Source organism: Mustelus asterias, chromosome 20 (genome assembly GCF_964213995.1).
Source record: "Mustelus asterias chromosome 20, sMusAst1.hap1.1, whole genome shotgun sequence".
In the NCBI taxonomy this organism is placed as follows: Eukaryota; Metazoa; Chordata; class Chondrichthyes; order Carcharhiniformes; family Triakidae; genus Mustelus; species Mustelus asterias.
This window is the reverse complement of record NC_135820.1, coordinates 72,147,232-72,161,255: the sequence shown is the minus strand read 5'-3', so window position 1 is coordinate 72,161,255 and position 14,024 is coordinate 72,147,232.

Genomic DNA, 14,024 nt, shown 5'->3' with positions numbered 1-14,024 from the left:
GCTGGGTTAGAAGCTCTAGGTTCAAGTCCCACTTCAGAACTTGTTGTCCATGGTTCGCTGATGGCTCCATGGCCATCAAAGGTGTGTTTATAAACTGGCTAAAGAGGGCGGCATGGTGCCTCACAGCGCCAGGGACCCGGGTTCAATTCCCGGCTTGGGACACATGCTGTCTGTGTGGAGTCTGCACGTTCTCCCTGTGTCTGCGTGGGTTTCCTCCGGGTGCCCTGGTTTCCTCCCACAGTCCAAAGATGTGTGGGTTAGGTGGATTGGCCATGCTAAATTGCCCCTTAGCGTCAGGGGGACCAGCTACAGTAAATGCATGGGGTTATGGGGATAGGGTCTGGGTGGAATCTTGTCCATGCCGTCTAGTTTTTACCACTAAGCTAGTCCCAATTGCCTGCATTTGGCCCATATCCCAGGTAATGTGTTTAATGATGTTGGATGAAGATTAAATATCGGGGTCCCCTGTGCTTCTTTGATAGAATATCTTTATACCAACCTGAGATTGCAGACAGGACTTTGGTTTAATCTTAACCAAAAGATGCACCTCCGCCAATGCTGCAATCCCTCAGAATTGCACTGAATAGGTTTCCCAGATTTTGTCCTCAAGTACCTGGAGTAGGATTTGAACCCACAACCTTTGTGAGCCATGGTTGGCACCTGAAATGAGGAAGACAAGCCCTCTGCAGGGTCCATTCATTTGTTCAAATAGACGAGGGGACAGCACTTGGTACAAATGTTAAAATAGGTTTCTTTTACTGAACAAAACTTTTTTAAAATAATTAACACGACAGAAGTGAGAAGAGAGCGGACTTGGAGACTTGCTTCACAGCCAGGCCCTGGGCACAAACATGTACGGAAATGAGCGAAGTCTGAGAACTGAACTGAACTAAACATGTACTGAAACGAAAAAATATTTCAATCCTTATCTCGTTATCGGAAGTGTTGTTCACATGCTGTCTCTGTCTGCAAAAACAGCCCTTGCAGCTGCTATTATGAAAAGCTTGTTTTGCCTGCATTGTGAACTCTTCAAGAATGCAGTCAGTTTCTTGCTAACTCAGCATGCCTTCTGAGTTTTAAAATATAGTCAGGTTGGCAGTCGATTTTTTAAACTTAACAGAGTTGGTTGCATAGGCAGAAATATCTTAAAATGAAGTCTTTTCATAAATAAAGCATTGAGTTTAAAAATTGGCAAGTCATGTTGCAGTTTTATAGAACCTTAGTTAGGCCGCACTTGGAATATAATGTTCAATTCTGGGCACCACACTACCAGAAGGATGTGGAGGCTTTGGAGGGGGTACAGAAAAGATTTACCAGGATGTTGCCTGGTATGGAGGGCATTAGCAATGAGGAGAGGTTGGAGAAACTTGGTTTGTTCTCACTGGAACGACGGAGGTTGAGGGGCGACATGATAGAAGTCTACAAGATTATGAGGGTCATGGACAGAGTGGATAGTCAGAAGCTTTTTCCCAGGGTGGAAGAGTCAATTACTAGGGGGCATAGGTTTAAAGTGCGAGGGGCAAGGTTTAAAGGAGATGTACGAGGCAAGTTTTTTTACACAGAGGGTGGTGGGTGCCTGGAACTCGCTGCTGGGGGAGGTAGTGGAAGTAGATACGATAGTGAGTTTTAAGGGGCATCTTGACAAGTTCATGAATAGGATGGGAATAGAGGGATATGGTCCCCGGAAGTGTAGGGGGTTTTAGTTCAGTCGGGGCAGCATGGTCAGTGCAGGTTTGGTGGGCCGAAGGGCCTGTTCCTGTGCTGTAATCTTCCTTGTTCTTTGTTGAAGCAGACAGGGCTGAGCACACATAGGATCTTTCACCCTCCAATATACTTTCCTCTACTTGCATTGTGGATCATTGGATATCTATCAGGATCAAAGAGTCCAATGACCTGGGGTCGATGAAGGAGGCCCAGAATTATCATACAGCCAAAACCTGTGCCAGCATCACATGACGTTTCCAAAGAGGGTCTTTTTAGAATCATTCTTTGAGCTTTTGTGGGTACCATGGATGCTGCGTCTACATCTCAGAATGTGGAAAGGACATAATGACGTGTTGTTGCACAATTCCCCCTCTATCTGCTACGATTCTCCAATGGAGACTAGAGAATCTGCCAGTTCCCGAAATGCAGATAAGCCAAGGGCAGCATATGGGCTGAGTTGGGGGCAGATCTCTGTGCCAGACAGAGGTCCAGGCCTACCGGAGTTGAGGCCCAAAATCCAGGAAGACAGAAATTCTGGGCTTGGATCTTTTTCTGACTGAGAAAGGAATCACATTGGAGCAGGATCCTGTCTTCACCATATGTGCGCTCACCCACACATTCCAGCAACGTTCCTGAATTTCTATCGGGAACAGAAAACCAAACTCTCACTCTCACCAACTTTTACAGATGCACCATAGAAAGCATTCTTTCTGGTTGTATCACGGCTTGGCACAGCTCCTGCTCTGCCCGAGACCGCAAGAAACTACAAAAGGTCGTGAATGTAGCCCAATCCATCACGCAAACCAGCCTCCCATCCATTGACTCTGTCTACACTTCCCGCTGCCTCGGCAAAGCAGCCGGCATAATTAAGGACCCCACACACCCCGGACATACTCTCTTCCACCTTCTTCCTTCGGGAAAAAGGTACAAAAGTCTGAGGTCACGTACCAACCAACTCAAGAACAGCTTCTTCCCTGCTGCTGTCAGACTTTTGAATGGACTTACCTTGCATTAAGTTGATCTTTCTCTACACCCTAGCTATGACTGTAACACTACATTCTGCACTCTCTCGTTTCCTTCTCTATGAATGGTATGTTTTAGCGCGCAAGAAACAATACTTTTCACTGTATACTAATACATGTGACAATAATAAATCAAATCAAATCTAAACTAAATCTTTCACCCTCTCCCGCTCTGATTGGAGAGCTTTAACTGATACATCTGCTGAAAGCAGCTAATTCACCTGTGACAATTATGACATTTATCAGCTTATTAATCCTTTGGACTGTGCCTTTAAATGTTATTAATCCTTATTAATCCTTTGGACTGTGCCTTTAAATTGGAGGGCCGAAGGGCCTGTTTCCTGTGCTGTACTGTTCTTAGGTTAAAATGAATGCGGGGTCATGTGACTATTCTCAATTCTGCCTGATAACAAACACAGCTCAGTTGAGAGACTGGCTGAACAGGGGGCAAAGTTCCCTCACCTGGGAACAAAGGGCAAGGGCAGCTGTTCTAGCAGTGAATCGACTTTCCAGCTCCAAGCATCTGGGGTGGAGGGAAAAGAGTGGGAGGAAAGGAAGAGCAGCCTATTGGGTCAGCAAAGAGAAGCTGCAGGTTCTTTGCCGCAATGTCCTCATTATATCCGGGGTTGTGGGTTTTAAGCAAAAGGAAAAGGATGTGGTTTGCACGCGTAGATTCAAAATAACAACAGGTTTATTTAAGAGCTGTTGCTTGTACAGAATGTAGCATAAAACTAAACAGGAGCCTGTGAAACATTTTAATGACATCAAATCATGTGACCGGCTCCTAAAGCAATCATGCAACCACTTAAGTATATAACATTTGCAAATTACCCAAGCCGGATGTGGGAGGAAGACATCTTTAGATGGACTTTACTGCTGGGGTTAGATCCGGTGAACTCGCTGAAAACTGAGTGAAGCGCCTGGAAACACTAACCCAAAGTTACGACTCGGTGAAATCGGAAAACCTGAACATACTGGAAGCTGAAAGCAACTGTAGACTGTTTGCTATAAGGACTGTGAAGAGAGCGATGCATAGTAAATATAACAGTGGAATATTTATTTCTGGAGTGTTGAGATCCCAGTTTATGCTAATACTGGACAGAATGAAACCTGGCTTGATAAATCCCAATTTTTTTTTAGAACATGTGGAGGAAAGTTACTGAACAAATTCACAGGAATCTGCTGATAAACTTTTAACACAAAGAATAAAATATTTATTGAACAAGAAAAATTGAACTATATTACACCAGATGAAAAGGTTGGAAAGATCTCAGTACAAACACAAGAAAATGATTCACACTCACACTATTCCTTTAACCTCATGTCTTTACAGGCACATACACATCGGAAAGATAAAACAATGTACAATATCTATCTTATACTCTAACATTCGGGGTATGTATGAGGACATGTGAATTAACAGATGAACTGTGGTCAGAACACCACACTCCAAAGTAAATGACAGATGTGGCCAAAGCAGATTCCATGGATTTCTCACTAATACATTCAGATGTTTGTCACATTGTGAGTTAACCAATCATGCTGAAACTTTGTCTTTCTCATGAAAATTTCCAATCTCCCATGTTTAAAAATATCACCATGGAATTCTCTCCAAACGTTGCTCCCACATGGACGGCTTCAACAAAGATCCACTTCCAGGGTTTCAATCTCGCCTTCTAAGATTCCTTTCCTCTGGATCTCTGAGTACACTCAAGCTTCACCTTCCAAGCACAATTTCTGATCTTCAGCCGTGTAATGCAGAACTCCGCTGCTCCAAAAGGCCCAGTGTGGAGTCACCAAGCTTCAGCTGCCTCCTCAGATCTTCAGGGCTTCTCTCCAGCCCGTTTTGCTTCAAGTCTGCTCCTTGCAGCTCTCTCTTTAACTTGCAACCTATTGCTCTGCTCTGAAAACGTGTACCAACCGACTCAAGAACAGTTTCTTCCCTGCTGCCGTCAGACTTTTGAATGGTCCTATCACACATTAAGATAATCTTTCTCTGCGCCCTAACTATTAGTGTAACACTACATTCTGCACTCTCTCCTATCCTTCTCCCTATGTACTCTATGAATGGTATGCTTTGTCTAGCATGGAAGAAACAATACTTTTCACTGCATCCCAATACATGTGACAATAATAAATCAATTAAATTCATTTCTTTCAACTTGACTTCTGGGAATTCTTTCTTATCCCTGTCTTTGTCTCTGCATGGGATTTTCTTCTGTGACCTCTCGGGGCGGCACAGTGGCACAGTGGTTAGCACCGCTGCCTCACAGCGCCAGGGACGTGGGTTCGATTCCCGGCTCGGGTCACTGTCTGTGTGGAGTTTGCATGTTCTCCCCGTGTCTGCGTGGGTTTCCTCCGGGTGCTCCGGTTTCCTCCCACAGTCCGAAAGACGTGCGGGTTAGGTTGTTTGGCCATGCTAAATTGACCCAAGTGTCAGGGGATTAGCAGGGTAAATATGTGGAGTTACAGGAATAGGGCCTGGGGTGGTATTGTGGTCGGTGCAGGCTCGATGGGCCGAATGGCTTCCTTCTGCACTGTTGGGATTCTATGATTCTCCCCCTGTTCCCCTCCCATGTCCTGCTTCCTGGGACACACTCAGCACAATAATACACCGCTATTAGGTCACCGTACCTGTTTTTCGTGCCATTTGCTCTTCCTTTCTTCTGCACTGACACGCAGAACTGTTTCCTGGCCGGAAGAGGTAAAATAAAGTTCAAGTTTATTTATTAGTCACAAGTAGGCTTGCATTAACACTGCAATGAAGTTACTGTAAAAATCCCCTAGTCACCACACTCCGGCGGCTGTTCAGCTACACTGAGGGAGAATTTAGCATGGCCAATGCACCCTAACCAGCACATCTTTTGGACTTGTCGGGAACTGACCTCCAACTTCAGACTTCAGGAAAGTATAGTGCCTAAAAGAATGGTGTTTAGTTAATATTTCATTTTTAATCATTTGTGACAGTAAAGATTTTAAAATGAGAAATCTTGTTGTGTCATCTTTATCAACGGTGAACTGGAAGTTCAAGTATCTTTTTAAGCATTATCGGTTTCTATGGGGATTGTAACAAAGCAAAGGCTGCAAACTGAACCTGTAATTATTTTTAAAACATTATTTTGTTTTTCAGAAATCCCTTGCAGTTTGCTGTCTGCTACTGTCAGGCCCACACAAGCTCTTTCCAGATCTGTGTTGGTGCTGCTTTGTATCAGCAACGACTAAGTGCAAGAGCAAATCGAAGCATTGTACAGCACAGAAAGAGGCCGTTCAGCCCATCAACCTTGTGTAAGATCTTTCAAGGAGCTTTTCAATTGGGAGGCGATGGCCGATTGGAATTACCACCAGATTATTAATCCAGAAACTCTGCTAATGTTCTGGGGAATGGGTTCGAATCCCACTAGATGGTGGAATTTGAATTTGATATAAAATATCTGGAATTAAGAATCTATTAATGACCATGAAACCATTGTTGATTGTTGGAAAAACCCATCTGGTTCATTAATGCCCTTTAGGGAAGGAAATCTGCCGTCCTTACCTGGTCTGGCCTACATGTGACTCCAGAGCCACAGCAATATGGCTGACTCTCAACTGCCCTCAGCCAGCCAGCGACGCCCATGTCCCACGATGAATAAAAAAAATTAATCCCACTTGCTTGCCCTCAAATTGTTCCTTTTTAAGTCTGAATCCAACTGCATTTTGAACATTTATACTAAATTTGCTTCCCCCACTCTTTCAAGCAACCCACCAACGTCTCTACTTCCTCAGAAGACTAAGGAAATTTGGCGAGTCAGCTGCGACTCTCACCAACTTTTACAGATGCACCATAGAAAGCATCCTTTCTGGTTGTTTCACAGCTTGGTGCGACTCCTGCTCTGCCCAAGACCGCAAGGAACTACAAAAGGTCGTGAATGTAGCCCAATCCATCACGCAAACCAGTCTCCCATCCATTGACTCTGTCTACACTTCCCACTGCCTCGGCAAAGCAGCCAGCATAATTAAGGACCCCACGCACCCCGGACATTCTCTCTTCCACCTTCTTCCTTCAAGAAAAAGATACAAAAGTCTGAGGTCACGTACCAACTGACTCAAGAACAGCTTCTTCCCTGCTGCTGTCAGACTTTTGAATGGACCTACCTTGCATTAAGTTGATCTTTCTCTACACCCTAGCTATGACTGTAACACTACCTTCTGCACTCTCTCCTTCTCTATGAACGGTATGCTTTGTCTGTACAGCGCGCAAGAAACAATACTTTTCACTATAGACTAATACGTGTGACAATAATAAATCAAATCAAATCAAGATTTTCCTGCACTAGGATCAAGAGAATCTGCCCGAGGCAGGGCTCTTGGTAAACTTTAATTGTTATTAAAGTTTCTTCTATCGACAGGATAAGGCTTAGCACGAGGCTTCACAGAGAACTATCTCTCAGCATATAGTGTTGTCATGTGATGAAGTGGATTGTCCAGTTACATCACCCCTGTACACTACATCTGTGCTCATGTCATTCAGTGGGCAACATGGTGGCACAGTGGTTAGCACTGCTGCCTCACAACACCAAGGACCCAGGTTCAATCCTGGGCTTGGGTCAATGTCTGTGTGGAGTTTGCACATTCTCCCTGTGGCTGCGTGGATTTCCTCCAGTTTCCTCCCACAGTCTGAAAGACGTGCTGGCTAGGTTCATTGGCCCTGCTAAATTCTCCCAAACAGGCGCCGGAGTGTGGCAACTTAGGGATTTTCACAGTAACTTCATTGCAGCGTTAATATAAACCTACTTGTGACATAAATAAACTAAAACTAAACAAAAATGTCTCTAATTCTATTAAATACATTATTTACATCACCTCACCTCCCCCTATTCCTTCATCCCTGGTTCACAGAGATAAGAAAGTTTATTTATTAGTCACAAGTAAGGCTTACATTAACACTGCAATGAAGTTACTATGAAATTCCCCTAGTCGCCACACTCTGGCGCCTGTTTGGGTCAACGCACCTAACCACCACATCTTTCAGACTGTGGGAGGAAACCAGAGCACCCGGAGGAAACCCATGCAGAGAATGTGCAGACTTGCACAGACAGTGATCCAAGCCGGGAATCGAACCCGGGTCCCTGGTGCTTTGAGGCAGCAGTGCTAACCACTGCGCCACCATGCCGCCCCTAACGTAATGGTTTCACCAATCCTCCCAGCCTTGTTCTCAGCTACGTTGGAGGATGTATAGGATTCAAGTTTTCCATGTTCTCTCTTGAACCCAGTTGAGTAACTTGTGAATCATTAGGGAATACCAGCACCCTGTTCAGCCTGTCTTCCTGATTGGCCCATTCGGTTAAAGGTCTTAGAATCATAGAATCCCTACAGTGCAGAAGGAGGCCATTCGGCCCATTGAGCCTGCACTGACAACAATCCCACCCAGGCACTATCCCCCTAACCCCACGTATTTATCCTACTAATCCCCCTGACACTAAGGGGCAATTTGGCATGGCCAATCCACCTAATCTGCACACCTTTGGAGTTTGGGAGGAAACCGGAGCACCCGGAGGAAACCCACGCAGACATGGGGAGAACATGCAAACTCCGCACAGACAGTGACCCAAGCCAGGAATCGAACCCGGGTCCCTGGCGCTGTGAGGCAGCAGTGCTAACCACTGCACCACCCACGGACAGGATTTGCTTCTCTAAAAGACATTAGTGAACCATATGGTCTTTCCGACAATTGACTACAGTTTCATGGCTTTTAATTCCAGATTTTTATTGAATATCACCATCTACCGCGGTGGGATTTGAACCCAGGTCCCCAGATCTTGCCCGGGGCCTCTGGGTTACTAATCCAGTGACAATACCACTATGCCACTGCATCTCCGAGACTTAAAACATTTGTTGGAAAACAGTGGACCACAGTCTGAAATGACTAGGTCTGGAATGCCGTGTGTGGCAAAAAATATCTCTTAGTAACATAATGACAGCTTCCGGTGGAACCATGTCGACGCTTAACCTCAATCCATCTGGAATAATAGTCAACAATTATGAGGAATGATTTCCCTTTGAGCGCAAAAAGATCTGATCCCTCCCCTCCCCTCCGCCGCTAATGTTGCAATTCATTCCCAATGTCAATTCAGAAACTGCATTTATATAGCACCTTTCAAAACCCCAGAACATCCCAAAGACTTCACAGTCAAGTAATCACTATTGTAATATTGTTAAGGACCAGATCAGAAACTCCAAGATGTTTTATGAAGTTAGCCTAGATCCCAACGTTTGCATTTGATTTTGGCATTCGGGTGAGCATAAGGTGTTTTATTCCAGGTATGATTCTAGTGACCCACTGGGAAGCTTTTATCAAAACAAACTTTATTAAAGAACACAGTTAGAATATAACAAAAAGAATTAGCATAATCTTTACCTGTTAAAATACTTAATCGTGACAAAGTATAATTCTTAACAGCTAGCTCTCTCTATTGTTCCAATTTAGCAGTCGCCCCCCCCCCCCTCCCCATAGACATGAATCCCTTCTTTACAGCCAGTTAGCACAGAAACCAAAGATGCTTATGTAGGTATTAGATTCCCAGGCTTCTGACACTCCTGGAGTGCGATCCAGGCAGACACTTCCCTTCTAATTCTCATGCAGCAACTTTCAGAGAAAACTCCAGCCCCAAATAGTCGAATCTCAGAGAAAAAGGCTTATTTCTTAGTAGATTCCAGTCTCCACTTCAGACAGAGCAAGAGATACAGAGAGAGCAACCTCTCTCTAAAAATCCCAAAAGCAGACTGCCTTGAGTTTTCTGTCAAAGCCTAGCTGTACCCAGTCACACGAGCCTACCTGTCAATCAACCCATTCAAGCCCCACTCTGCAATATACCAGGGGAAAACACAAAACAACTGGACCCTGCATTTATTCAGATCAAAACAAACACTGCATTAATTAAGATCAATTATGTCGCTGCAGTAACAATGAGGTGGAGATGCCGGCGTCGGACTGGGGTGGGCACAGTAAGAAGTCCCACAACACCAGGTTATAGTCCAACAGGTTTATTTGGAGTCACGAGCTTTTGGAGCGCTGCGCCTGCGCTCCGAAAGCTCATGATTCCAAATAAACCTGTCGGGCTTTAACCTGGTGTTGTGGGACTTCTTACTGTGTTGCAGTAACAATACAGTGCTGCTGGGTCAAAACAGAATGGCTCTGATAATAAAAGCAAACTGCTACAACAACTCCTGCACAAATAACATGACAAAATACATTTCTTAAAGGCACAGAATTGTCACACTATTGTGTAGGAAATGCAGCCAATGGTTTGCACACAGCTAGTTCCCACAACGAGCAGCATGTTGTTAACCAGGTAACCTGTACTCATTACATTAAGGGATAAATATTGGCTTGGATATGGGGGTGAACTCCTCTTCAAGATAGTACCAGAGGATCTTCACATTCACTCAGGAGGGACTTCGGTTTATTATCTTACCTGAAAGACAGTCTTTCAGTGGCACAGCGGTCAGCACTGCTGCCTCACAGCGCCAGGGACCTGGATTCGATTCCCGGCTTGGGTCACTGTCTGTGCAGAGTTTACACCTTCTCCCCGTGTCTGCATGGGTTTCCTCCGGGTGCTCCAGTTTCCTCCCACAGTCCGAAAGACATGCCGGTTAGGTGCATTGGCCGTGCTAAATTCTCCCTCAGTGTTACCCGAACAGGTGCCCCGGAGTGTGGCGACTCGGGGAATTTCACAGTAACTTCATTGCAGCATTAATGTAAGCCTACTTGTGACACTAATAAATAAAGTTAAAAACATTCCCTCAGTCTCAGTCTATGTTTTATGCTGAAATCTCTGAAGTAGGCATTGAATCCACGACCTTCTGACCAGAAAGCAAAAGTGCTGCCCGCTAATCCACTGATGTCAATACATAGCTACCTACTGAACCACCTCAGCGGGACAGCTCAGATTCCTGTCTGACCAAAGGTGGGGGGGGGGGGGGGGGGGGGCGGGGGGGAACGGCACGAAACGATGTTTCATCATCTTTGTACTACATTATCTCTCCAAGATTGACCCGGTCACAAAAGGGTTAATAAATGAGAAATAGCGGTTTATAATAAAAATGTATTCAACTGATGTTCAAAACTAACATCGATATTCTTTCAATGTTCTCTTTGGTAATGACTCATCCTTCGGAGGATGATGATTGGAGGGGGGTGATTATGGGATTATTGCTCCTTTATCCCTCACTCGAGTCTCTCGGTAACTGCTGAGTGTAAACATGAACATAAGGTCAATCCTCAATGAGAATTCTGTCAGCTCAGGGTGATCAGAAACTAATGAAAGGCAGGGATTAGGAATTACAGAACTCTGCAAACTCTCCCATTCCATAATCTGATGCATTGCTGCGATCCCAGAGGCCGTGTTTTCTTCGATTTCTGTGACCATTTCAACATTTCATCATTTTCAGGTTCCATCACCAACTCACAAACTGATCATAATCATGGTGGCCCCTTATCTGACGTTGGCATTGAGCAATATCAGGTGTCCTGTCACCTGAAGAAGCATGATGTGGAGATGCCGGCGTTGGACTGGGGTAAACACAGTAAGAGTTTTAACAACACCAGGTTAAAGTCCAACAGGTTTATTTGGTAGCAAATGCCATTAGCTTTCGGAGCGCTGCTCCTTCGTCAGATGTTTCAAATAGGTGTTTCTATCAAGAAACAGAGGTAGTTTTAAGTCACTTATTTTTGTTTTTGTGAGTATTAGAAATAAGGTATACCTTTACGTAAGCTTGATTGTGGGCTTCTGTATCTGTGTGTTAAAATAACTTTGGTTTGGTTCAGATGTCTGCATTATAATAAACGGTTTATAACTTTAAAGCAAACAGGGTTTAAAGAAAAAACTAGGTTGTTGCTTAGCAACCAGGGACCACGCTGAGACAGCAAGAGCACTTGAGTCAGTTGTAGCCAGATCACCCAGACGAAAGCAACTCTCACAGAAACTGCCAGAACAGGGAAGACTGTCCAAGCTAAGGAACAGAAGTTCTTTACTATTTATGTTCAAGGATGGCATGATGGCACAGTGGTTAGCACTGCTGCCTCACAGCGCTAAGGACCTGGGTTCGATTCCCAGCTTGGTTCACTATCTGTGCGGAGCTTGCACCTTCTCCCCGTGTCTGCGTGGGCTTCCTCCCACAGTCCAAAGATGGGCGGGTTAGGTGCATTGGCCAAGCTAAATTGCCCCTTAGTGTCAGGGAGACCAGCTAGGGTTAATGCATGGGGTTATGGGGATAGGGCCTGGGTTGTGGTCAGTGCAGACCCGATGGGCCGAATGGCCTCCTTCTGCGATGTAGGATTCTATGTAGAACTTTAGAAACCAGGAAATGGGACAAAAGAAGAGTTCCAGGAAGATTGTGAAGTCAAAGGAACAAAGAGCAGGAGCGTGGGAGGAAAAAAAGGTTATGTTCAGTGAAGTTAAAGCAAAGAGCAGAGAAAGGGTTCAGAATGAAAGTGGCAGAGATCAGATTTCAGTCAGTTTGCGAGAAGCCATTTTCTCTTTAACCTCTTTCTTTCCCAGTGCAGCGTAGCCTGGCATTAACTTTATCTTTGCAGCTTGCGGGCCTGGGGCTCCTGTGAACATCTTTAAAGCTGAACTTTGATTGAGCCAGCAGCCTTGAAGAATCTGCAAGTTCTCTTTACAGTTGATCCCCCGGGACATCTTCACGATCACTGACCCCTTCATCAACGGTCAATCCAAACTCATCTGAAGCTAGCAACGCGCAAGTGCAGGGTAGCTTTAACTCCACTCCACACTGTGAGATGAGCAGTGTAATCTCAGCAAAAAAGAGGTTGTCATTTGCCATTGCCACGGGTGGCACGGTGGCACAGGGGTTATCACTGCAGCCTCACAGCGCCAGGGACCCAGGTTCGATTCCAGCCTCGGATCCCTGTGGGGTGATGCACCATCAATCGAGCAAAGACTAGTTTGTATGCAAGAACAAATAGGCTTTTATTTGCAAAAGACTTGGAGCATACCCATGTCGATGAACTGGTTCAGACTGAGGCAGCGGGGTGGGGAGCAGTCGCTTTTATACCTGGACCAGGCGGGGGGAAGAGTCTCGGGTAGGGTCGGCAGGGATGTGTCCAGGTGTGTCACACATACAGGTAATAAGCTAACAGTGGTTTACCACATGGAGTTTGCACATTCTCCCCGTGTCTGTGGGGTTTCCTCCGGGCGCTCCGGTTTGATTTGATTTATTATTGTCACATGTATTAACATACAGTGAAAAGTATAGTTTCTTGCGCGCTATACAAAGCATACCGTTCACAGAGAAGGAAAGGAGAGAGTGCAGAATGTAGTGTTACTGTCATAGCTAGGGTGTAGGGAAAGATCAACTTAGTGCGAGGTAGGTCCATTCAAAAGTTCTTGAGTCAGTTGGTACATGACCTCAGACCTTTGTATCTTTTTCCCGAAGGAAGAAGGTGGAAGAGAGAATGTCCGGGGTGCGTGGGGTCCTTAATTATGCTGGCTTCTTTGTCGAGGCAGCGGGAAGTGGGTTTCCTTCCACACTCCAAAGATGTGCGGGTTAGGTTGATTGGCTATGCTAAATTGACCCTAGTGTCAGGGGTATTAGCAGGGTAAATATGTGGGGTTATGGGAATAGGGCCGGGATGGGATTTTGGTTGGTGCTGACTTGATGGGCTGAATGGCCTCCTTCTGCACTGTAGGGATTCTATGATTTCTACATGTCTGATGCTACTGTCTGCTTTCGGGCAATAGTAAAGACTTTTCCAGCTGATCGTTTATGGAGTAATAATACACCCTCAGGAGCAATGCGAAACCACAACAAAGAATTATAATGTGACTTTATAGATCAGCAGTGAGGGTAATAACGTGAAATCCGCATTAGTGAAATATTCCTAAACGGCTCTGTTTGATCTAGCCTGGATTTCCCAATTCCACTTTTTAAAAGCTTTTAAAATCCACGTGGTGACAATTACAGCATCCATCCAGGCAATGGCAGAACACTGTCACATTGCACAGACATGTCTAACCTAGACAAGAAATAGGTTGTCGGGAAGTTAAGAGCTGTTCTGTGCACTCAGTGCTGCAAGAGGCTGAGGAGCTTATGAATTATTGAAATGTACAAGAGTAGGATTATCTTTCCTCTGATGTAATCATTTAACGACAGTGCGCTCTGATAATGGCTCAGCTCAATTCAGTTGTATTTTTATTTCTTATCCTCTCCCAGGTTTTATTGTGAACTCTCTTTATTTGAAGCCATGACTTCTTATTGTCAGAGTATTGTTTGGATTCTGCAGTTTAAGCATCTCAT